The following is a 24,488-nucleotide window of genomic DNA, read 5'->3' on the forward strand; positions in this document are numbered from 1 at the left end:
TTTTTACCTCGTCCTTCAGTTGTTGCTTCTCCGTAGACGAGTCTTCTACCCTATGACAGAATTTATTCATAGGTTGGTCCCACAATTTGAATCACTCCATCCAATCAGTACAGAACAGGTTTTCTGATGTCCTATATAGATACACTTTCACTTTTTAGTAACAACATTTAAGGTCACCGGGAGTGTGAGCTCTCCCGCAAATTCCACTTTATTGCCTGTTATAGCTCGAGCTGATTTGTTCGTCTTCCGCATGGTTTGTTTCCTTATCCTTTTCTATGTCTTAAGGTTAATGATGCACAGGTCTTATCTGCGATGTTAACTGTGACATATTTGCGCCGATTCTTATCCGAATCCAAGTCGAATCTAGTCTGTCGGACACTGTTCTTAACCTTGTTCTTCCTGCACTGGGTCACTTTGTGGCCTTTCCTGCCACATTCGTTGCAGTACTTATATTTGTAAAAACATTGACTCGACCCACGTTTCCCGCCGCAGCGATAGCACGGGCTTGTAGGGGATCCGGGTCTTGTGACTGGGTAGTACTTATTAGTTGTAGCCTGAGTTTTCTTACTTCCAGCTTTGCTTTTTGGAGGTGAGTATTTTTTCGGTCTGAAGTTCGTCCTTCTAATGAATGTTGCGCCTGCCTCCTCGACGTGTCTCGAGTTGTTCCTTACGCAGACTACCCATTGACAATCCTCGGCCACCTTCACAAGGGTGAGGCCCTGTTCGCTCTCAAGTCTAGAGATAACACGTTGTCTAATCTCAGCGTTTTTAGATGAGACTAGACCCTGCGCAAAAATTAAACACTTGAAGTTATTTGCAGATAAGTCAGATAGACGGAAATCATCGCAGTGCTTATTCACCACGGACGCGAAGGTTAGGTAATCGTCGTCGTTGCTTTTTTTGCAGGTTCAAGCACTTACATCTTCTATGAAAGAGCGTAGAATTCGGGCTAAACAGTTCGGATAAAAGTTTGACCGCTTCAGACAATTCCAATTTACTCGTCTTCCTGGGGAGAATATAATCCCCAAACTTGCTATGTTCTGTGGTCCCTAATTTCCTCAAAAGTAGGCGAAGTTTCTTAACGTTGCTCCACTCTTGACAATCTACAGTGAATAGGTCATCATATCTCCGATAGAAAGCGTCAGACGTCCCATTCACCTCCGGTTGGTTTTTGAACGTTTCTATAGCGTTCCATATTGTACTTTGGGAAAAAGCAAAATTGTCGTCTCTGTGTTCCGTTTTATCGAATATTTTTAACAATAGCTCTTCTTGTCTCTATTGTTGAAGTAACATTCTCTCCTCTAACGCTTGTTGTCTTTCTTGAAATTGTAACTGGAGCTGTTTATCACGTTGTTTTAAATTTTCCCCAGCCTTCTGCTGCTGGTCCATCTGAGCTTTGATTAGCTGTGTTATATAGGGGTCATATTTAGAGATGAATATCATATATTGTTGTGTGTTCATATTGCAGAGAGAGAGATATCGGGTACATTTTAACGAGAGACGGAGACATGTTTTACAATTGGATGAGGGAGATAGATAGAAGAGTGATACATTTATGCAGTTCTGTGAATGTTTCTATAGCATATATTTTAGAGAGGAGAATTGGTTCTTATGACACAAGGGGAACAGTCATTTGTTATGATTGAGAGGGACACATTACTTAGATGATGGAGTTTATACAATTTTCATTATCAGTAATGAATGGAACAAAATTCATATAAATGATTCACAATACCTTTATTTGTTGAGAATGGCACAGCACAAGACGCAGTTATGAAATGATGATGCTCCTTTATTTCTTCGGCCTGCATGTTTTCAACTTCTAACCCTTCGCCTCGAAGGAGGGTTCGTCCGACTCGACTCTCTCTCCTGTTCCCTCTTTTCTCCGTTCTGTTCTCCTCTGCCTGTTCCTATCTCCAAACTAGCAACTATATTGAGAACTCATGACTTAGCCATGACGTCATCGCATGGCCAAAAACGTGCATATCGATCCCACGGCCTGTACATGCTTCATGTGTCTCGTTCCCCCATGTCTGAGCATCCTGAACTCACGTGCACTGTTCACACATATCTGCAGTCCAAATTCTTCTAACCTATTTTTCGACTAACCTATTTTTCAATATGTTTAAATTTGATATTGTTCGTTTTTCTTACTGACTTTGTTTCAATTAAATTTCCATAAACAGAATTGAATCATCAAATTCCTTTTCACAATAACATTTCTAAACAATCGAATTCCTTTTCAAACAAACATATCTGCTATTTTATATTAAACAAACAAACATATCTGCTATTTTATATTAAAACTAACAATGGGCTTCTCCTGAATCTTAATTCCAAACCAAGCTTTCCAGGTTTGAATTCTCGGTCTATCCTATCTCATTTTTACTTACAAGAAAAGGGGACTTGTTCTTGTAACAGTTGTATTAATACTGCTTTAACATCCTCCATCGTTTAAGGACTTTTCCCAACGCTCCAAAAAAAATTATTTCCGTTTTTCCGAAGAGAGATAAAATAATAGAAAAAAAATGCCCTTTCTTTGAGTGTGTGTATGTGTGTGTGTGTGTGTGTATACGGAGGTAGAAATTTATCCCTTACTTCTTGGCAAAAACCTTACAGATAACGCAATATGAGGGTGGTCAAAAAATTTTACTTGCGAATCAAAAACAAATATATATATATATATATATATATATATATATATATATATATATATATATATACTGTGATACTTACAGTGTGCAAAAAAATAAAAAATACTTGTGGAATTGTCTGGCAGTTAACCAAAATGGCTAGTTTTTTATGTGAGTGTGTGTAGGTGAGTTGTTCTTTAGAACCGACAGTTAAAAATAGAATATTTCAGAAAATTCCCCTCAATGAAAAATAACTATTTCCTTTAGTCCAAGTAAAATGAAAAGGGGGAAAATAAATATCTTTCTCTCTCGTTAAAATATGCATAAAGTTAGCAGCAAAAACAAAGTAAAAAAAAATTTCACTTCATTTGAAAAATGTTCAAATTTTCATACGTTTCAACAGTCGACATTTTACGATAGAATTTTTCTCGCGGTGAAAATTAGGTCAGCATTTTTCGCTTTTTCATTATTTTCTTTCTTCTTTCAATAGGCAACCAACTTAATTTTTAAACATTATAAAAAATGATTTTGCCAAGTTCTTTTCAATTTAAATATAGAGACAAAAGATTACTTACAATTTCGTCGATAACTTTCCAATGAGATCGTTTTGTTTCTTTTTTGTTTTGTTTTAGGACATAATTGCCAGTAGACTTCTTCGCTTGTAAATCCGTCGTTCTTTTGAAGTCAATTACAATTTCATTCTTTTTCCTTTTTTGTGGAGTTAACCCGTATGAAAGTCGAATCCTTGCCGCCAGTTATTATGGGGTTAAATGGTAATAAATGAAGGAACACAGGATTTTTAGGAACGAAGCATGTATTAACATAAATTACAGGCAAAGTGAGTTGAGTAATACCATTACTCAACAATAGGACGTTTGCACACGTCCAGCTTGGTCGCGTGCCAATCTCAGACTGCCGGGCACCGGTACTCGATACCGGAATTGACGCCACCAACGGAAGTGACGTCATGAGATAGTCCATTAATCCTATGGAAGGGCGTCTCTACCAAACTACTCAGCCAATTTCTGGTCTAAACATTTAAAATTTTACATAAAAGTTATTCAGAGATAGGATAGGCTTTTTAATCGGTTTGGGTCGAAAATTTGAGCTGCCAAGGAGTCAAAGTTAAAAAGATTTGACATTGGTGGTGTCTAGCAAACTCCTCAGCCAATTTTCGGTCTAAACATTTGAAATTTTTACATAACGAGTATTTAGATGTTCGGCAAGCATTTTATTCAGTTCTGGGGCGAACATTTGGCTGCCAAAAGGTCAAAGTTGAAAGAGTTGACCTTTTCAGATTCTACCAAATTTTTCCGCTAATTTTGGGTCCAAACACTTGACATTTTAGATGTAGGTAACTTGGATATGGGTAAAACTTTGTATTTTGAGTTGAGACAAAAATAATAAATGTTAAGGGGTCAAAATTGGGGTCAAAGTTTTTAAAAATTCCCTCTGCGGTCTCTACGAAATTACTCAGAAAATGTTTAGTCTAAACATTTGAAATCTTACATTCACACGTAAGGCAAGTTATGAACAGTACATAGGGCTCGGGAAAAGCCGAGCTGAACTGCTAGTATTTAATAAAACAAAAATCACGAATGAGGAGAGGTTATCCAGCTTAATATAACTTGGATGTAGATCAAATAGCAATCGGTTAAACTCAACTGCTACGAAGTTGTTTCCTCATCCACATACACGCGGCACGCGTTAAAAATGAAAACGTGTTAGCACTCGTGTTTTTATTGTAAGATTTACCTAATCTCTTAAAAAACACCCGGATGCGTATACATTAACGCATGTATATGGAGAAAGAGATAAAGCTTTTATTGTAGAGCAAATGCTCTTGACAAATCACAGGCTTTTGGTAAGTTATGACATAAAGGTCTACTCCACAAGATCTCTAGTTACGGTATAACTGGAAATGATTGATTGGCAGAAATCAGAAGCTCACGTATTAATGCTGAAGTCTCTCAGGGGTCCATCCTGGGCCCAACTGTCTTTCTGATCTACTTCAATGATCTCCTAAATCAAATCCTAAGATCATTCGTAGACATTTATGCTGACGATACTACCATATGTGGCAACCCTTCCAAGGCCATAAATGACTAAGTTTCCTGGCTTCTATTCCTTTGGATCTTGTGCACGTGGCACAATAGGTAACGAGGTTTATGTTACTGCATCTAAAACCAAGCTTCTATCTTTACATCGTCAACGCTCTGATCCCCGACTGGCATCAATTGAAATTAATGGCTCTTGTCTTGGAGAGGCTCCATGTTTTACAAGCTTCTGGGTCTGAACTTTACTAATCTAAAATGGAACACTTACATCAAACGCGTTGCCAAGGTCACTGAGAAAAGGGTTGGAACATTCTACCGTTACAGTAGATATCACACTGCCGATGTAATTCTCTACTTATATAAGAGCCAAGTACGTCCAAGGATCGAGTATTATTGCCACATCTGACCAGGAGCTGCTAGAAGCAGCTTATCCTTCCTTGACAGAGTTCAAAATAGACTTTGTGGCCTAGTGGGTGATGCCCTTTTCTCTTCCCTGCAACCTCTTTCTCACAGAATAGATGTTGCGAGCCTCTCTCTGTTTTATCGTAATTTTCATGACAAGTGCTCATCTGAGCTCCAATCTATGGCCCCCCTCACCAAAAATTCACGAAAACACTTGTCTAGCTTAAACCACTATCAATAATTTTCTCACTCTTTATCTGTACTTAAACCTAAACGTATATTCAATGAACACAGTTTCTTTCTTAGAACTGCACAACATTTTTACTCTGTTCCGTGTCTCTACTTTCCAACTGACTACAATATGGTCGTCTTCATGTCCAACAAAAACAAGTTTTGGATGAGCCGTCCCCTTAAGTAACCCAATTTACCAAATTTCCACTATTAACTATTACTACGATATTGTCACATTGAAAACTGTACACTTATTAACCTTTATACTCGAGTTGCCTCCGGGCCTTGATAAGTGGTGACTCCATGGTATATATATATATATATATATATATATATATATATATATATATATATTGAGTTCTGTATATTTAGGCAGAATTTCATATAAATATGCGCGAATATATATATATATATATATATATATATATATATATATATATATATACCACACAAGTTTCCTAACGCATATAAAAAAGCATATAAACTAAAAGCTAAATAACATGTACTCACTTTAGACTTCCATTATCATCTCTATATATAATATTTTGACAGCAGAAATTCTGCTCCTAGACCTACAACAGATGCCACATATAAATTTATTATGTGTAGACTATTAGCAACTATCTTATGCAATTTTAGAACATTTTAGACACATTTAGTTGTTATAATAAAATCCTACATTTCATCCAAGGAGCAAAACCACCACAATCGCAGCATCTTTAGAGGAATTAGTTCTATTTTCCTCTAATATTTAGTCCACTTACCGCCCCGGGGAAATATATACCTTCTTCAGATAGTGTACTTCATCATTCGTAACTGGATCATATACTCATAGACATAACAAAATCTTTCCATTTCCCGATTCAAAAATAATAAATTTTCCCTTCCCAAATTCGGCCCATTTTCATTGGCTGAGAGCTGACTATTCGATTATTCCAGAATCTACCTTTTATTACATAATCGAACGTACCAGAACTTTTCAAATATTGCTGCACTCTCTACACGAGGCAATCGTTTAAAAAAATAAACCAAATACAAATATAATAAGCGCTCATAAACAGAAAATTAAATACTGTTAACCTTACATTTACCTCTACAAACATTAACAACACGCCACTGTCCTAAAAAGAAACAAAGACTAAAAAATCTGTAATAGTATAGTTTTTTTTTTATTTTTCGATTTTGGGGCAGCTTAGTGAACATTAAACGAACCTTTTTTTTTTTGTTCACGTTGTTTATAACGAGCGTTTCTTTTATCTTTTTTATACTTATTTTTACATTTACTTTTAATTTGAAAATTAAAGTACTTACATATCTTTCTACGTTTAGCTAGATTACTTAGGTTTTCGACTATAAAAGAGAGATAGAGCGAGCGATTGAGAGAGAGAGGGGGAGGGAGAGGAAATAAAAACTGGTGTAGATATTGTTCGCCGAGTAATGCTTTTTTATACCGAAGAAAAACAAACATTTCACGGCGTATACATTATCTATAACAGTTTTTATTTCCTCCCTCTGTCGCTTTCTCCCTCTCTCTTTCTTTCTCTCTCTCTCTCTCTTTATGTGTACATTCTTCCCAACTCTCTCTGTATATATTCTTCCCAACTCTCTTTCTCTTTGTGTGTGTGTCTCTCTCTCTCTCTCTCTTGCTCACTCACTCGCTTTTTAGAAAAGTAGTGAAATAAAAAAAAAACATTTTACGGCGTCAACATTGCTTAGAACAGTTTTCATTTCCTCTCTCTCTCTCTCTCTCTCTCTCTCTCTCTCTCTCTCTCTCTCTCTCTCTCTCTCTCTCTCTCTCTCTCTCTCCAGGATGTTACAGATTTTCTAATGGAAATATTTACACACTCCATTGTGTCGCATTGTATAATAGCCGTCCCCCAACAGGACTTTAAAACTTAGGGTCAGGTGGCTCACACTCTCTACTTCTGCGTGGCCGAACCTACACTTGTTATTATTGCTGAGACCATTCATCTTTTAAAAGCATTGCTCATCAATCCCTGATCTTGAGCGGCCATTACCATTCTCGCTTGATCATAGTGAAAAGATCCTTTTTTTACCCAGTCTATAGAGCCTTCTTTATCGATATATTCCTGTGATAGTTAATACAGAAATAGTTTTCTGTTATGGGGGGTAGTGTATTTTTGCCGACTCTTCTGTGCTTGCTTTCTGTTTCTGTCTCATTTTTAAAACAGTCTTGTGCAAAGTTTTTGGTCAGCTTTGCGATGGAGGTAGTTCTACTTTCTTCTTTTCTTGCTGTTCATATACCATTTTAAGGTTTGGATTCTGTGAGCTCATCAGATATTGCCCGGTTCTCAAAATAGTTGCTTTGTGTTGATGGTCAATCTCTAACAAACCCAATACCTCCTGCTCCTCTTGGTATATACAGTCTGGGAGACACTACTGCATAATACTCTGTTTAATGTTAACATTTTTCTTGTTTTAGTATCTAGCTTATTAATATCTCTCCGTGGCCAGTCAACAATGCCAAACTATACGTGACCACTGACATAGCTTGTTGGTTAATGGCAGTAACTTTGTTTTTGTTTGTGAGTTGTGTTTTGCAAATTTTTCTTGTACGGCGCACATACACGTTGCCTATTTTTCTCTCATTCTGTCACGCTGAATTGCATCGTTTTCTTCTGTGCCAAGGTATTTATATTTTTCCTTCTCTTCTAAGTCCCTGATAACAGTATCTTCATCAAGCTTTACCTCGATACTAGCGCACAAGCGCATGTATTTGGTGACTTCAATGTCCACCACAGCAACTGGCTTGGATTTTCTACTTACACAGACGCAGCTGGTACCACAACACGTAACTTCTCTATATCCCATTCCCTATCACAGATGGTTACATTTCCAACCCGTTTCCCAGACCAGCAAGAACAACATGCATCACTTCTAGATCTGTTTCTGACCACAGTTCCCGATGACTGTGTAACGAATGCCCACAGCTCTGTTAGGAACGCCGATCATGCAGTGGTAATGGTTGAAATCGCCCAAAACTCTAGAGCCAAAACTGAAGAGCCACTGCTCAAAACAACGATATATTATAAAAAGGCTGACTGGGAAGCCATCAGGAACCTTCCTGCTGAACACTGCGTAAATAAGACCACTGAATGGTTCAAAGCGGCAATTGAAGCACATGTTCCCACACGCAAATTCTATAGCAAATCCCAATCTCCCCAATGGTTCACTTCAATTTGTGCAGCTGCCATAGCCCAAAGGCAGCATGCGTACCGCAAATTTAACCGACATAAGTCCAGTTCAAACAGACAGAAGTACGTAGAAACCAGAAATAACTGTAAGAAAGAAATAGCGATAGCTAAGAGAGAATTTACTGAAACCACCAAAAAACGCATCGAAACACAGAAATTAGGAACCCGAAACTTCTGGAAAATCTACAACAGTGTAATAAATAATGGGCAATCAACAATTCTCCCACTATCCGACAATAATGAGGTTGTTTGCTCAGCAACTGAGAATGCTAACATACTTGCCAGACGGTTTGCCTCCAACTCCACACTGGACTCTGCTAACCACACTAACTCTGACTTTCCTTTGCAGACAGACGCCACACTAGACGATCTGAAAATCACCCCTGCTCAGGTGCATGCTATCATAAGAAAGTTTGACTCTGCAAAAGCATGTGGACCTGATCTCACCCCGGCTATGTTATTAAAAAATGCTTCGCCGAAATAGCTCCAGTTCTCTCCAAAGTTTAAAACAAATGCCTTAATGAATCTTGCTTTCCTGCCTGCTGGAAAACGGCTTCTGTAGTGCAAGTTTTTAAGAATTCTGGCGAAAGAACTGACCCATTAAATTATCGCCCCATTAGCCTCCTCCCACTTTTCGCCAAAATATTTGAGACCATAAATAACCCAGCTCTAGTCCATCACCTTACAAATGCCAAACTTCTGACTGACCAACAATATGGATTTAAGCAAGCCCGTTCCACAGCAGACATCCTAACTGTAATCTCAGAACGTATATACCAGTCACTGGACAAAGCAGTGAGGGTAGAGTGGTAGATCTAGATATATCTAAGGCTTTTAACAGGGTATGGCATGAGGGTCTTCTCAACAAAATCAGATCATACGGCATCACTGGAAGAATACATAACATAATTAGATCCTTCTTAGATAAGAGAAAAATCCAGGTTGTCCTTGACGGTTGTACATCTAAACAATATGATATAAATGTGGGAGTGCCTCAGGGGTCTATCCTTGGACCTCTGTTATTCCTAATATTCATAAATGACCTCCCTGACAAAATTGTCTGTGAGATGGGTATATTTGCCGATGACACCACTTGTTACATGATAAGGGCTGTCCCCTTTTCATGTAAGTATAAAAATAGAGAGATTTAGTTAAAAGTAAAATGAAATAGAATAGACGAAATTCGAACTTCGTAATTTAGGTTTAGAAATAGATTACGAGAGAGAATTAGCAAATGGAATGTAAAAACAAACCATTGTTTAGCTTAGAGATAAAATAGCTTTAAGAAAAGAAGGTGCATTGTCAATTCTTTTTAGTTAAATTCAATTGAAGAATGCAACTATAAGATAATTTAATAAACATGTTTTTAACATATTGGAAAAATAGATTACTGGGAATATAGGTTAAAATTCCTTTTGTAAACAAAGGAAAAAGTTTGGACACGGATTTCCAGAACACGTGAAAGAAGACACATGTTTTAACATGTGTATGACGTCATGGAAAATGGGAAGTTCTCGATATAGTTAGAATCTTTAGAGAAACGGGGAGGGAGTCTGAGCGAGAGCCTGAGGACGAGAGACGACAGTAGGGAGTCGAGACATGAGGATTCGAACGTCTAGAAGCGAGACGGTCACCTTTGAAACTTAGAATGTGAAACTTGAATTCTTGACTATGAAAACCACGACCGGTCGGGAGAAGAAATAAACCCATCATGTGTTTTTATAAACGTCGTCTTTGTGTTGTAATTCTACCAAAAGGTAAAGTGAAAATTGTCATTATATGTCTTATATATCTGTGTTATAAAATGTCTTTACATACACGTCTCGACATCTCATATCTACAATGTGAACACTAAGACTGTCTGAACACTGTTTCCTCACTCTAAGAGCTTCTATTACACTTCTAAGTATGAACATTTTATATATATGAATCTCTTCATAACACGAACATCTCTCTCAACAACATCATCTCTCTCTAAGACTCAAAGACTTTAACATGCACTTTTAATAACAACAAAAACAATAATAATAAGACTATATTATACAAAAAACACGCATGAGGGGAAAACAGATAAACACATATCTAAGGAAATGGCAGAAACACTATACGATGATCTCCAACCCATAGTGAAATGGGGACAAAAATGGATGGTCACATTCAATGCTGCCAAGACTAAACTCGTTTCCTTCAATAATTACAAGAAACCTTCCCTACCGCCAATAGCAATGGCCAAAGACTCATTATCTGAAAGTACATCTTTTAAACTCCTAGGCCTAACGTTCACAGGAAACATGAGCTGGAGCAATTACATTGAGAACATTGCCAGGACCGCTGCGAAGAAGGTGGGTTCTCTCTACCGTGCTAGAAAGTATCCTATACCTCTATAAGGCCACCATTCTCCCATGTATAGAGCATTGTTGTCATATTTCGGTTGGTGCATCTGCCACTAGTCTGTCACTCCTAGACAAGGTTCAAAAGAGAGTTGCCAATCTGATAGGTCCTGAACTGTCAGCTGAACTTCAGCCTCTGTCCCATCGACGAAACGTTGAATCCCTCTGCCTGTTCTACAAGTACTTTAACGGTGAATGCTCTGACGAACTGCAAGCACTTTTGCCCCCTCGACGTAAATACCCCCGACAAACCCGACAAGCAGCTAAATCCCACCCCTTCACAGTACAGATCTCTAGATGCAAGAGAGCCTTTTACTCCAGTAGTTTCTTCTCCAGAACAGCTAGACTTTGGAATTCCCGTCCTGGTCCCTGCTTCCCCGACTGTACTGACATTCAGAAGTTCAAGTGCAACGTGAACCGACATCTTGCTGCCCAACTTCCTACACAGTACACCTGATGCTTATGTCCCTGATAGTACCTATTTACAATGCCTCCCCACGGGACAGAGTTAGACACCAGGGTCGTTTTTTAATTGTCTCAGTCCTGAAGGATTTCTCCTCCACTGAAAGGGAACAAGAAATGGAAGTGCCGCATGTGAAGAACAGATACTTCACTTTGATCTTGGTCAAGGCCCCCGCAACAAAGTGGCAATGTGCCTTGTTTGGGGTAAAACTGTAGTAAAAAAAAAGCTGTATGTTTTCTATATAAATCTTCTTCCCAGTTCTGATGGAGCACTTGTCCAGACAAAATTTCATGCCAATATCTTTAGAGAAGGTATGCACAATTTGTAGTAGCTAACTTAATTGGGAATCTGCACAGGAATACAACTTAAGGTCATCCATAAAGAGAAGGTGGTTGACTTTTTTATTTGTGTCTTGGCGGCTCTGGCTCTAGTTGTAAGCACTCTCACTTTTATTAAGCTTAGCGGATCTATTACCAAGCAAAATAGTAAGGCAATTAGGCTATATCCTTGCCAGATTCCTCTTCGGACTTTTATCTCTCTCTCTCTCTCTCTCTCTATATATATATATATATATATATATATATATATATATATATATATATATATATATATACATATATATATATATATATATATTCTAGTCTGTTTAAATACAGATTTGTACAGAAAGGTGCAGGATCTAAACCTATAGGAATATATATTTCTACTTTGGTTTCATATAACTAAATTATATAAGCACACATTCGAAATACTTCGTAGCTTAAGGTCATAACGCGTACTATCTTCTCTTGACTTTTAAAGCTCCTAAAACCTTTGAGAACTCACTTCAGATAATAGGCATCTTGTATGTATTAGATGCAGCTGCGACAGAACTGGTTCTATACAATGGATGAAGGGTTAATTGGCGCCTGAAAATCAATGCTTCGTGTAGATAAGAATTCATCAATCTAAAAGGAAGGAAAATCCCCGATTCTATGCGATCTGAAGAATGTTTCGCGAGTGAACTCTGAAGAAAAACCCGAAAAAATCAGAAGTTGTATATAGTAACGTTCTGGCAGGTACTTCGGCAATACTATATCCATGTGTATCGGCACCTTCCTTTTTAAATGGATTATTACAGTAACGTTGAGGGTAAGTCTGTCTTCTATACTGTTTAGCCAAAACACGACTAAATAGTATTTTGAGACTGAAGATTTTACATAACGATTGCCGTGTTTGAATGGTAAATTTTGGATGATAATTAGGGTTAAAGATGACATCAGACGGAAATAAACGTATAACGATGTACGATCCATTCATAACGTGACCGATGTGGCAGGTGTCCTTTGATCGTATCTTGTCTCGTTACAAGTTGGCCTGTTGATCGTCCTTACCCACTGTGTTTTCATGGAGGGGTGCTTTTCCTCTCGATCGAATCGTCTTTCTTTCCATGTGTAGGGAGTCTCCGGGTACATCAATCACTCCGCTGGTCCTTGCGGCTTGCTGAAAAATCAACAGTCCTCACCACAAACAAACAGAATTCCGGGTTATAACAGTAACAAACTATTTATTGTTTTCATTACTTCATAACAACTACTGTCTAATTTGAGGCGACTAACTATAGCAGTGAACGATGTAAGACCAGTAAAGTCACAGAGTTCCCATTAACACAGGCTAGTTCCCATCATAACATCAGGCCCTGAAGGGCTCCCCAAATCGGGAGCGCCTAACAAGCCCAGCCGTTCAGCTCGCTAGCTACGACTCCTCTGCTTAGAAAACGTTTTTCTAAATCCAACTCCTTTTCCTCCACCTCTCCTTAAGAGAGTGGTTACAAACACCTTTCTTTTTTTCTTTTAGAGCTTATCTCTATCAAACCTCAACCCCCACCTGCACTGAGGTGTTTCTACTTATTATCAATTTAGGGGTGATTAGTCACTCCAAGTCGAACAGTGCTTGGCAGCGACCCTCACCCTTGACCCATAGCTTCATATCTATCAACAGAGATTTTTAAAAACAACCTTTTCGTTGTTAACAGATATATAACAGCAAATGAGATAAAATAAATATCATTTGTTTTTGTTTTCTTTCTGACAAAATCCCGTAGACATTTCTGTTTAAACAACATCCAACCATCATTATCATCATTATTAGAATTCGGCCGTGCGAATTCCTCTGAATTCGTGTTGACTAGCAAGGTCACTCGGCATCGCCCGGTCCCCATCGAGTCACAAACGAAACGATATGACGTTCAAAAGATTTTCTGTCTTTATACGGGGGGTCCGCAAACAGGAATAATTTTTCTGAAGTTCTGTTCTAATAGGAGCAGAGCGAACAATGTTACTAGGTGTAGCGAGATGAGGTATCCGTCTATCTTTTTTTTTACACGGTGGTCACCACTTATCAAGGCGCTGAAGCCACTCAGGGATGAGGTTTATTGTAAATACAGTACGTTAGTGTGGAGATTTAATAAAGTGTCTACTTAAGGGGTGGTTCATCAGGAATTTGTTTACGTTGGACTTCATCCAGGTTGTAGTCAGGTGGGAAGCAGGCAGACGGAACAGAGTTCCACAGACGTACAGTTCTAAGAAAGAAGCTTTGTTCATGGAATCTACGTTTTTATTTAGGCACAGATAAAGAGTGAGGAAAATTTTTGACAGTAGATTCAGCTAGACGAGTGTTTTTCGTAAAAGATTGGCTAGGGGAGACCAGACATTGGAGTTCAGACGAGCACCTGCCATGGAAATAATGATGAAACAAAGATAGGCTCGCAACGTCTCTTCTGTGGGAGAGAGGTTGCAGGGTAGAGAAAAGGACATCCCCCACTAAGCCACAAAGTCTATTTTGTACTCTGTCAAGGCAGGATAGGCTGTTTTTAGCAACTCCTGTCCAGATATGGCAGCAGTATTCCATTCTTGGACGTACTTGGCTTTTATATAGATAGAGAATTGCATCAGTAGTGAGATATCTTCTGGAGCGGTAGAAGGATCCCACCATCTTTCCAGCGACCTTGGCAACAGACTTGATGTACGTGTTCCATTTCAGACCAGGAGTACAGTTTAAGCCCAGAAGCTTGTCAAAACATAGGGCTTCTCCTAGAGGAGAGCCATCTATTTCAATTGATGCCAGATGGGGATCAGGGCGTTGATGATGTAAAGATAGGAGTTTGGTTTTAGGTGCATTAAAGGTAACCAGCCAGGTCTTCCCCCACTGAACCATGCGCTCGAGATCAGAGGAGAGAGAATCAGAGAGAACTTTACAGCCTTTGATGTGTTGCTGTAGATGGTCGTGTCATCAGCATAGATGTCAACGAATGGTTTAAGTGTGTGTTTATAGAGATCATTGATGTAGATCAGGAAGAAAGTTGGGTCCAGGATGGACCCTTGAGGGACTCCAGCATTAATACTGCAGGCCTCTGATTTTTGTCCATCGACCACTACTCTTATGAGCCTATCGGAGGGAAATGATTTAATGATAAAGAAAACATTTCCAGTTATACCGTAGCTGGAAATCTTGTGAAGTAGGCCCTTATGCCATGCCTTATCGAAGGCCTTTGATATGTCAAGAGCAATTGCCCTAGAAAGGAAGCCTTTGTCAAGAGATTCACTAATCCTGTGAGATATCACCGTTAGCACATCTGCGGTAGATCTTGCAGAACGGAAACCATATTGTGTTTCACTAAGAAGGTTATTTCTGCTGTCGTGGTTGACTATTTCTCTATTTAATATCGATTCCAGCAACTTATTCATGACACACAGGAGACTTATTGGTCTGTATTGAGAGGGAGATGACTTATCACCTGAATTCTTAAATACAGGGCATACTGATGAGGTTTTTCAGGGTGTTAGAAAGCATTTCTCCTTAAGGCAACGCTTAAAGAGTTTCGTAAGTATGGGAGCAAGTTCTGGTTGAAGCTTTTTTAACACTATAATTGGGATGCCGTAAGGGCCAGTTGCTTTACTGGAATCAAGGTTCTTGATTAGCTTGGCGACGTCATGCACGGATATTTGTATGTTACCTAGCGTGTTCTGTGTTATAGGAGGAAATATGGGGAGTTGATGGCCTTCGTCGCATAGGGTAGAATTAGCTGCAAAGTACTTGGCAAATAGTTTGGCCTTGTCTGATGCTGACGAGACGAGATGGCCTCTGGTCCATTGATAATGGTTGGGATTGAACGCACACTTCTGTTCAGGATCCTATTTGTTATTTGCCAAAACTGGTGGGAACCAAGCCGCTAATCAGCTACTTTGGATTTAACAGACTGTGCATATAGCTCTCTTGCATTTTATTACTCTTTTACAGTGGTTGCTGGCGTTCCTAAAGGCAGTTTTAGTCTCAGTGCATCTATTACGTTGGTAGTTATGGAAAAAGTGATTTCTGTGCGCGATGGTAGCAGCACATTCTGGGGAGAACCATGGCTGGCTGTTAGATTTTTGTTGGAATTTTTTGGATGGTATAAATCGGTCTATGCCCACAATTAACCATTCGGTCAGGTCTGATACTATAGAGGACACATCCTTTTTAAACATGGAATGCAGAGGTAGATCACATATGAATGTACAGAAGTTATCCCAGTCAGTCATGGAGTATCGGTATACAGTACGGTGGAGAGGTACGTCTGGAGACTTATTACATTTCATTTTTATCTTAACTGATACGACGGAGTGGTCGGAGGATCTTAGAGGAGAATGAACGGAACATGAACATAGCTCAGGGGAAATTGAGGGAAAAAGGTCTAGGAGGCTTGCATATTGACCGGGTGTATCGGGCACACGGGTGGGTTCGCGAACAATCTGAGTGAGGTCATAAGCAATGGCAAAATCATGACAAAACCTTCCCTCATCGTCTGTCTTATTTGAGTGGGTCAGCCATTCCACGTTATTTACGTTGAAGTCACGACAGATGTGGATGTTAGCCGAGGGATGTGCAGACAGGATCTGGTCTATTTTCTGAGATATACTCTTAAAGATAGTAACTCCGCTGTTATGGGGCCGATAGAGGGCAAATATAAATGCAATGGTGTAAGCAAGTGCAACCCGGAAGCAGATATAGGGCAAATTAGGATCTTCTCTAGAGATATCCCTGCCACACGGGAAGCCATCTTTAATGTAGGCACATATTCCATGTCCATGGCGATCTTGGGCGTCAGATTTAGCTGTTAAGTTAGAGTATCCGTTAATTATGAACTCATGTAGGGAAGTGGTCGGCCTTATTCCAGTTTCGCTTAGAAAGAATATGTCCGATTTCGTCTCCTGTAATTGGGTTTCAACTTCTGGAAGGTTGGAACGTAGACCCCTGATGTTGGAAAAGGAGACATGGTAGTAGGAGTTTACGTTGGAAGATGGGGTTCTAGGTTTATTCGAGTTTTTTTTCTGGAGATATTTCATGTCGAGGTTTTGGGATTTATGGAGCAGGTCGGCATACTTGGTTAGAGCAGGATAGAGAGGGAAAGTAAGAGATACAAGGACAGGATTTTTTCTGTCTGCCTTCCTCCATCTATCTCTCTTCATCTTATGCATCCAAACGTATCTTGCTCCTCTGATGTTTTCTAGCATTATTCTTCCCATTGTAATGATCATCTATATTAAAAACTAAACATCAGTGTCTGAATTATTGCATCCCCTGACAAACAAGAACCTAGGTTTCCTACAACGACACCGACGTATAAACGTTTTATACATGCAGTAGCAGGGGAGTCTTTTGATATAATCAAATGTGTCTGTAAAATATTTCTATATCTACTATTATATAAAAGAAACGTGTGTGAGAGAGAAAGAGAGAGATACTTCCTGAATTGACTAGGAAACGGTTGGGTTGATTATTTTAAATTTTCAGTGGAAGGTACTTGATATGTCTGGGAGTCTCTCTACGTAGGTTTTGTTTCAAAAATCGACAAAATCCGATTAAAGGAAGTCCGAGTTTTACCAAAGTTAACACTTTTATACAACCTTACATCATAAGTCCATTTGAGAAGTTTTATCACCGCATAAGCAGAAAGGTCGGGCGTATAAAATTAACAGTAGTTTCTTTTATAAGACAGGGGCGCGTTGGAATTGAATGTTTCTTTTTAGAGCACAATTGACTTGTGCATGTTTAACTTGAATTAAAGTGATTATGTAAAAATAATTTCGTAGCACCAACAGTTAGTTCTTTGATAATATAGAGGCGCGTTCGAAATGAATGTTTCTGTTTAGAGTACAATTGAGCCATGATACTTGTCTTTTGCATTTTAAACTTTGATGCAAGTCACGATTTGCAGATATAAAATCAACAGTAGATTCTCTACAATGCAACGTTGATTACAATGTATTGTGGGCTAAGTCACGACGAGGAGGGGCATGTTAAGCTTCCGCTGGTATATTACGGGGAAGTCCTTGACTAGAGCAGGCAATCACTCGATTTGATTAAAAATGGGAGTTTTTACAGATTTCGGTGACAATGAAAATATAGAAAGATGGAACATTTATTGATCCTCATTCAATCCCGGGCAATATCGGATATCCTAGAAATGTGTGTATTAAATTACGGTTTGGTTGCTTTGTTTACAACATATTAACTATTCGGGTTTAATTAATATTTAATTTAATTTTGGTAAGAATTTTTTATGCTTAAAATTCTTTATATCTTTAAATATTTATTCATGGTATTTGATTTGGTTGTTTTGTAGAGAAAAATTGTTGTTTTTACTTTTGATTTTGCAAGTCGTAATTAAGTTTTTCAAAGGGAATGGGAAGAAGCAATAACATCAATGTTTGAGGCATTTTAAGTCAGGAGGCCAGTATCTTCAAAAAGGCGGAACTAGTATCAGCAGTTTATTAGATTTAATATCTAGTTAAGCAAAATATGAGTTTAAAATACAAACATCGTTTATGGGTTTTAACTTACTGAAGATCATTCACGTTACTTTTGACAGCTTTTTATAAGACGTTTATTATCGTTTTAATTATCGCAATTCAAAATACGAGTTTTGATTGTTCGCGCGAGTTTGTTATACGCCGTAATGACGCTGAATTTAGACTAATAGTCTATCGTATTATTCATTACACGGTGTTGGTAAAATGTCCGCTTTGGAGCAGCTGCAATCTGAAGCGACAATTAATGTTGTAATGACGAGACTAATTACAAACATAGACAGAATTGATGGTGATTGGTCGTTCGGTTTTATGGCGTTGATTGGTGTTGAGTTATTTTATACAGTACTCGATGATGTTTTGTAAACGAATGGTTTGTATATTTGTTTTTGTAAACAAGTAATATATGAACAAAAATGTCTATTTAATCCATAAATAGAAGCCTGGTGCTTACCAGCAGTTTACGTCAGATTGAACTTAATGTTGCATTTCAACGCTGTGCCATACAGGCAAAAAAAAAACAGTCACTATCATCATCAGAAAATACATAAAAAATTCACAACTTGTATTCATACCTTAGTGACTACTTGTTCTTTGTATGCACCCCTAGTGATCCTTTCAGACTGAAGATCTGAACTCAAGGCTCCCTATTTATAAAGTTGAACTCTAGATCGGTGGATAACAGAAGAAGTCTAGAAAGTTCAGCAAGTTGACTCCCGTTAAAATTTTCATTTTCTGTCACTGTCAACTAGTCACTAGTGGATTTCCTCAGCCAAAATCTATTCAATATTTACTAAAGAGTAAAAGACAGCTGATAAATATATCACACACCTGAAAGCTCTCAATTTGTGGCTAGATGCAAGTTTGTGTCATATAAATGCCAGTTTAAGAGAGCTTGAGTAATTGATCGTTTGGAAATAAAGTACGCAAAAAAGGAGGAAAAGTCTGGGAAATGTGAATGTTAGAATGATGGAAGGTGTTGAGGCGAACATCTTGCCCAATCGCGTACGAGTTTAGTGTCGTATTTGGAGAAAATACCGCATAGATCTGATACTGACAGGTACTGTGACTATGGAAGACAACATAGTTCTGGGTTAGCTCTGTATTTCCAAAGCTCCCAAATCGGCGCTTTAACAGGTCATGTACTTTAAGGTTATGCATCACACATAGAGACGTGGAAAGCGAGGAAAGGGCCAGGTATATGAATAGATAAAGGCTATAGAGAAATTGTAAATGTGTAAATTATAAAGATAATGATCAATTTAATGCCTAGAAAATTCAGACAAAATGAAATTTATTAAATTAAATTTCAATTCTATTTAATAAAACAAAAATATGGTAAAACACAAGAATAAAATAAAGAATATTTTACGTTAGAGTTGTTTTAAATATTTTTAATAACACCGGGTTGTTTGCACATATATTCAAAATATTATATATAGATGTATACATCCCCCGTCACAAATAACGGAAAAACATTATTATTCTTCATTTTCCGCATTCGCTATTCATCTAAATATATTACTAAAATATTTATATAAAAGCATGAATTTATCTCAGCAATTTATTTTTTATTTACAAATTATTGTTATCGTTTTTATTATATAACGACAAAAAACATACAGTTGACGTTTTCTTGTTTATTGGGGGGGGGGGTATTTTCAAATGTATTAATTATGTATGGGGTTGTTGTCCAACTTGTTATTTGCTTTCTAACTTCACATTGCAATTTGAAATGAGTTCATATAGTGGACTAGAAAAAAGCAGGTGTTTTACTCGCTAACTTTTCCTTATCGGGATGAAAGCACATTCATTTGATTGTATACATATATTAATATGCAAAAAATGCACATAAGTCTTTATTACAGAGTCAAGAATTGTAAACATTTTATGCCAATATTAAACGAGAAAACATTTTTTACCGATAATAGGAATATTGCACATGATTCAAACATAAAAATATAGAAGTTTCGTCATTCTATATTTTCTTGGGGTAACAATTAAGGTCTATTGCATCAAAAGCATCTGATTCAAATATCACAAATCTAGAGTGGCCGTGGAATAACAACAGTATATGTAGTGCTAGCAGTTGTTGCGTGACTCCTGGTATTATTAAGATTATTTAGACGAGAGTTGAGTCTTTCGGAATGCAAAGCACCACGCTGACAATTAATATAAATGTGATAAAATGGTTTGAAATCCTATAATATGCTGAGGAAAATTGGGATAAACAGCATATTAAAATGGAACTAAATGAAAGATTGAGAGAATAGAAATGGTTTGGTTGGTTTTATAGCATATCAAATCTTTTCATGTTATTTAATGCCGAATCAAGTAATTTGGGGAAACGGTTTAATGCTTCAAGTTCTTTATGTCTTTAAATATTTGATTTGGCGTTTGATTTGGTTGTCCTGTAGAGGAAAAGTTGTGTTTTTAATTTATACTTTGCGAAACATGACTAATTTTAGCAAAGAAAAAGTAAGCATAACATCAATATTTGGTGCATTTTAGGTCAGCAAGCCGGTATCTTCAGACAGTCTGATCTGATTTAGTGCCAGATCAGAGAATAGAAGATCGCCAGTTATAAAGTGCTAATTAAATACGTTATCATTGTTTAGTGAATGAAATATCGAAAAAGAAAAACATGAATAAATGGACAAATACATGTATAGGACTATAATTTTAAAAGATATAAAACTAATTTTCAGTTAACAAGTGTTCGTTATTAAAAGTTTATGCAAACGCTTGCTTGGTAAACAAGGTTCAGTGAGTAAGTAGATACGAGGCTACATTAAGTTTGTAATGTGAGCAATATGCGATTGTAAGTAGTGGGCAGTGTGGCACTGTGTATATGTGACCTTAATTTTGTTCTGTCAGTGTTTGCCCGAGTAAGTTGCGATTTACTTCTGTTCGTCTAACTCGATCAATATTCTTGTTATCATTACTTCCTTCCATGAAGATGGGACAAAAGGTCGGAAGATAAGGATTGAAAAGTCAGCATAGAAGAGACAGAACACTCTGGTCTACAAAAAATGTCGGAGCAATCTTATCGGCATTCACCGACAGGTGCGCAACAAGCGATTGGCAATAAAATATCCCTTTCTCAGAAAGAAACATAATCTCTGGGAAGGCGGATGTTCTATAACTGACCAAAACTACACCTGAAGCTGAAAAAAGGCTACCATACTCAAATAGCGCATATGCTGTCGAACTGATTGTCAACAACGTATTGGGGAGAGTAAAATTCAGGGAGACGTTTTAGGGGTAACAACTTAGGTAGTAATGTTATATGATAAACAGAAACCAAATAATGATTAATAAGTTCATAAAGAGATATGTTCTGAATATTTAAAAATGGAAATCAAATAGAAAAATATAAAATGTTTGATCATATTTTCAGAATCCTTGCAGAGTAAACGGCGATTTATTAGCTAAGATATCGAGAAAGCTTGAATCGATAATTTAAGATCTGTGAATTATCCACGAGTGTGAAAAGTTGTAATCAAAATTTCCTCACTCAATTACAAAATTTACTTTTCGTTAAAAGAGTCAATGTTCATTTTTGTTTTCATTGTAGAAAGTCCAATTAGAAAAGTTACGAGTATTTAGATGAATACATTTATAAATTTGTTTTCTATTAACAGACAGCACAATAAAAGAGCTAATGCCTTGTGTGTGTGGGGGGGGTGTACATTAGCGTTTTGGGAAGGGTAGACTTAATTATTATAAATAATTATCATCGGTTTTATTTCATTTAAAGGAAGACAGTACACGTAAACTTACTTTTTGAAAGAACCTCCTAATCAGCCATGAAATGTCTAATGATTAAAATAAATGTCATTTGTAGTATCTCATAAACACAACATACTAAATAGAGTTTTATAAACAAGTTATTGTACATCCTGTTGTAGTGTTCAAGTACATTAATATCTTAATAAAATGTATGTAATGTCGGACACATGCATAGGGATATAGAAATTTTTTATTCAATTCCGTAAGTTGCTGGCGCTGTTGAAATCATAAACAAAAAGGTCATACAGTCTAACAAACATCCTGGCTGTAATAAGTACTTTATGAAATAAACTAAAGCAAATTACATTATTCTAATATAAACAATATGGATCAAGGATAAATAAGAAGAAAGTGCTAGAATCAAATATCAATTTGCCATATCCCATGCTAATATGGCTTTTTTTTTGTAAATTAGACGCGTTTAAACATCTTTATAAGAGGCTTTACCGAATTTTTCGTCTCTCACCTAAAGATTGATATAACAAGTTTTAAAATATTATTTCTGTCGCAAAACGTGTCTTTTGAATAGGCGCATATTAAACATTCTGTTCTTGTTCTATATATTGCCCAAGTAAAATTTTTTCTCCTTCATAATTTATATTATTTTTCTCTCATATCTATCTATTCCTCTTTATATCTATATTCTTATAGCTATATTTTATCAAACTATCGAAAGTTTTACCAGCAAGAGCTGTATGGAAAAGTAAAATTTGCATTATTTTAATTTTCTCTACCGTCTGAGACTATGTAGACATATTTATCGATTAATGAAAATTATTTAATAAAGCAACAAGCTGCAACTTCGTATTATTTTGATTAATCGGAATACTATTCTAATGTTCCTTGTTATATTCACAAATTTGCTATTGCTGTAACCTCCAGCCTTCTTTCAAAAATCTTCTAGAGGAATTTGTATTATATAGATATTCGGACTATTGTTCTAATGTTAATATTTCAACCGATGTAACTTCCGGCGTTCTTCAGGTGTAATTTGTCGAACTCGAGACCCGTGGCGTAATGTATAAAGTACTGTGTAAAATCCAAGTGTCACTCTTCTGTGAAAATCCTAAGTGATACTTTTCTGGGGGTTGAAGATTCAATCCTCAACACGTATGATACTAAGAACACAACTGGGAATTACTTAAAACATCTTCTACCCGGTCATAGCTGACGGAACGTGGGCATGCTACCGCTGTAAGCATTCCGTTCAAAATTCCGTGCAGATTCTCGAATTCAACAGAAAGATTTCTATGTTCGACTATTAATTATCCACAGGTCTGAAAAATCAAAATTTTCCCACTCAATTGCAAAAAAATGCATTTGATTCAAAGTTATCAATAAGAGTCAATATTGCAGAATATTTTACAAATGAGAAATTTAAGGAATATTAATATTCAATTTATTGATATTAATATTCAAAAGACATCTGTCTTTGCTGAGCAGACGACAGTGCGAATTAGTATGTGTTGTGGGTATGTGTGTGCGTTAGTGTCAGAATTCGCATTGTTATGGTTGTGTGTACGTGTGGAGGCGGAATGTATTATTTTAGCTTTTTTGTCATCGGATAGAGAGGCGAGCGAAGTTGGAGTAAAGTATTACGTGGATAAAACGAGAAATATTTTACGTAGCTATGAATGGAGAAAAAGTGGATAGTAAGAGGCATACGCATGGTTATTTATAAGATGTGATGTTTACAGAAAGCTGAACTGTAGATATTATTCAAAACATCAGATGATCAATAACTTACATGTCGAATTTTGCTAGATTGTGCTGTTTGCGACGTCCGCCTGACATAGTGCGAATCGCAATTAAATTGAAATAAATAAACAATAGAATTATTATGGTGGGGTGAGAACATATTTCGAATTGAAGATAAAATAGATCTAGTGGGAAAAAACAACACATTGATCCGATACAAAATAACACTGTTTTACAGACAGCGACATTTGTTTGAAAAATCTATAAGTTATCCTACATAGCCAAGGGATGCTAAGGTAAATAGGACATCTGTCAACTAAAGCTTCTTTAATGTTGTAAAGGTTAGAAACTTTATTTTTTATTGTAGATTCAACAATGTCTAGAGGATAGCCATTGTTCCATAGGGGATTAGTGATAAATTTAATTTCGTCATCATCCATCATCTGCTCTTCAAATAAATTAAGCACTATACGTAAAGGTATTAATTAAATTCAATTTTTGTTTTGTGGGACAAGAAGAGTCCCAACGGTTTACGATAGACTGAAGTGAAAAACCGATTGGCTAGCCTTTTTATTTATTTTTTACATATATGCATATATATTCAACATGTTAAACAAATTTGGTCCTTATTTTACCAATATATATATATATATATGTATATATATATATACCAATATATATATATATATATATATATATATATATATATACTAGACTAGATTACCCATAACCAATTGAGTCAGTATGTTATAGCTAGCTATGAAATAGTGATTATATTAA

This window comes from Euprymna scolopes, chromosome 5 (genome assembly GCF_053919585.1).
Source record: "Euprymna scolopes isolate OS-2025 chromosome 5, ASM5391958v1, whole genome shotgun sequence".
In the NCBI taxonomy this organism is placed as follows: Eukaryota; Metazoa; Mollusca; class Cephalopoda; order Sepiida; family Sepiolidae; genus Euprymna; species Euprymna scolopes.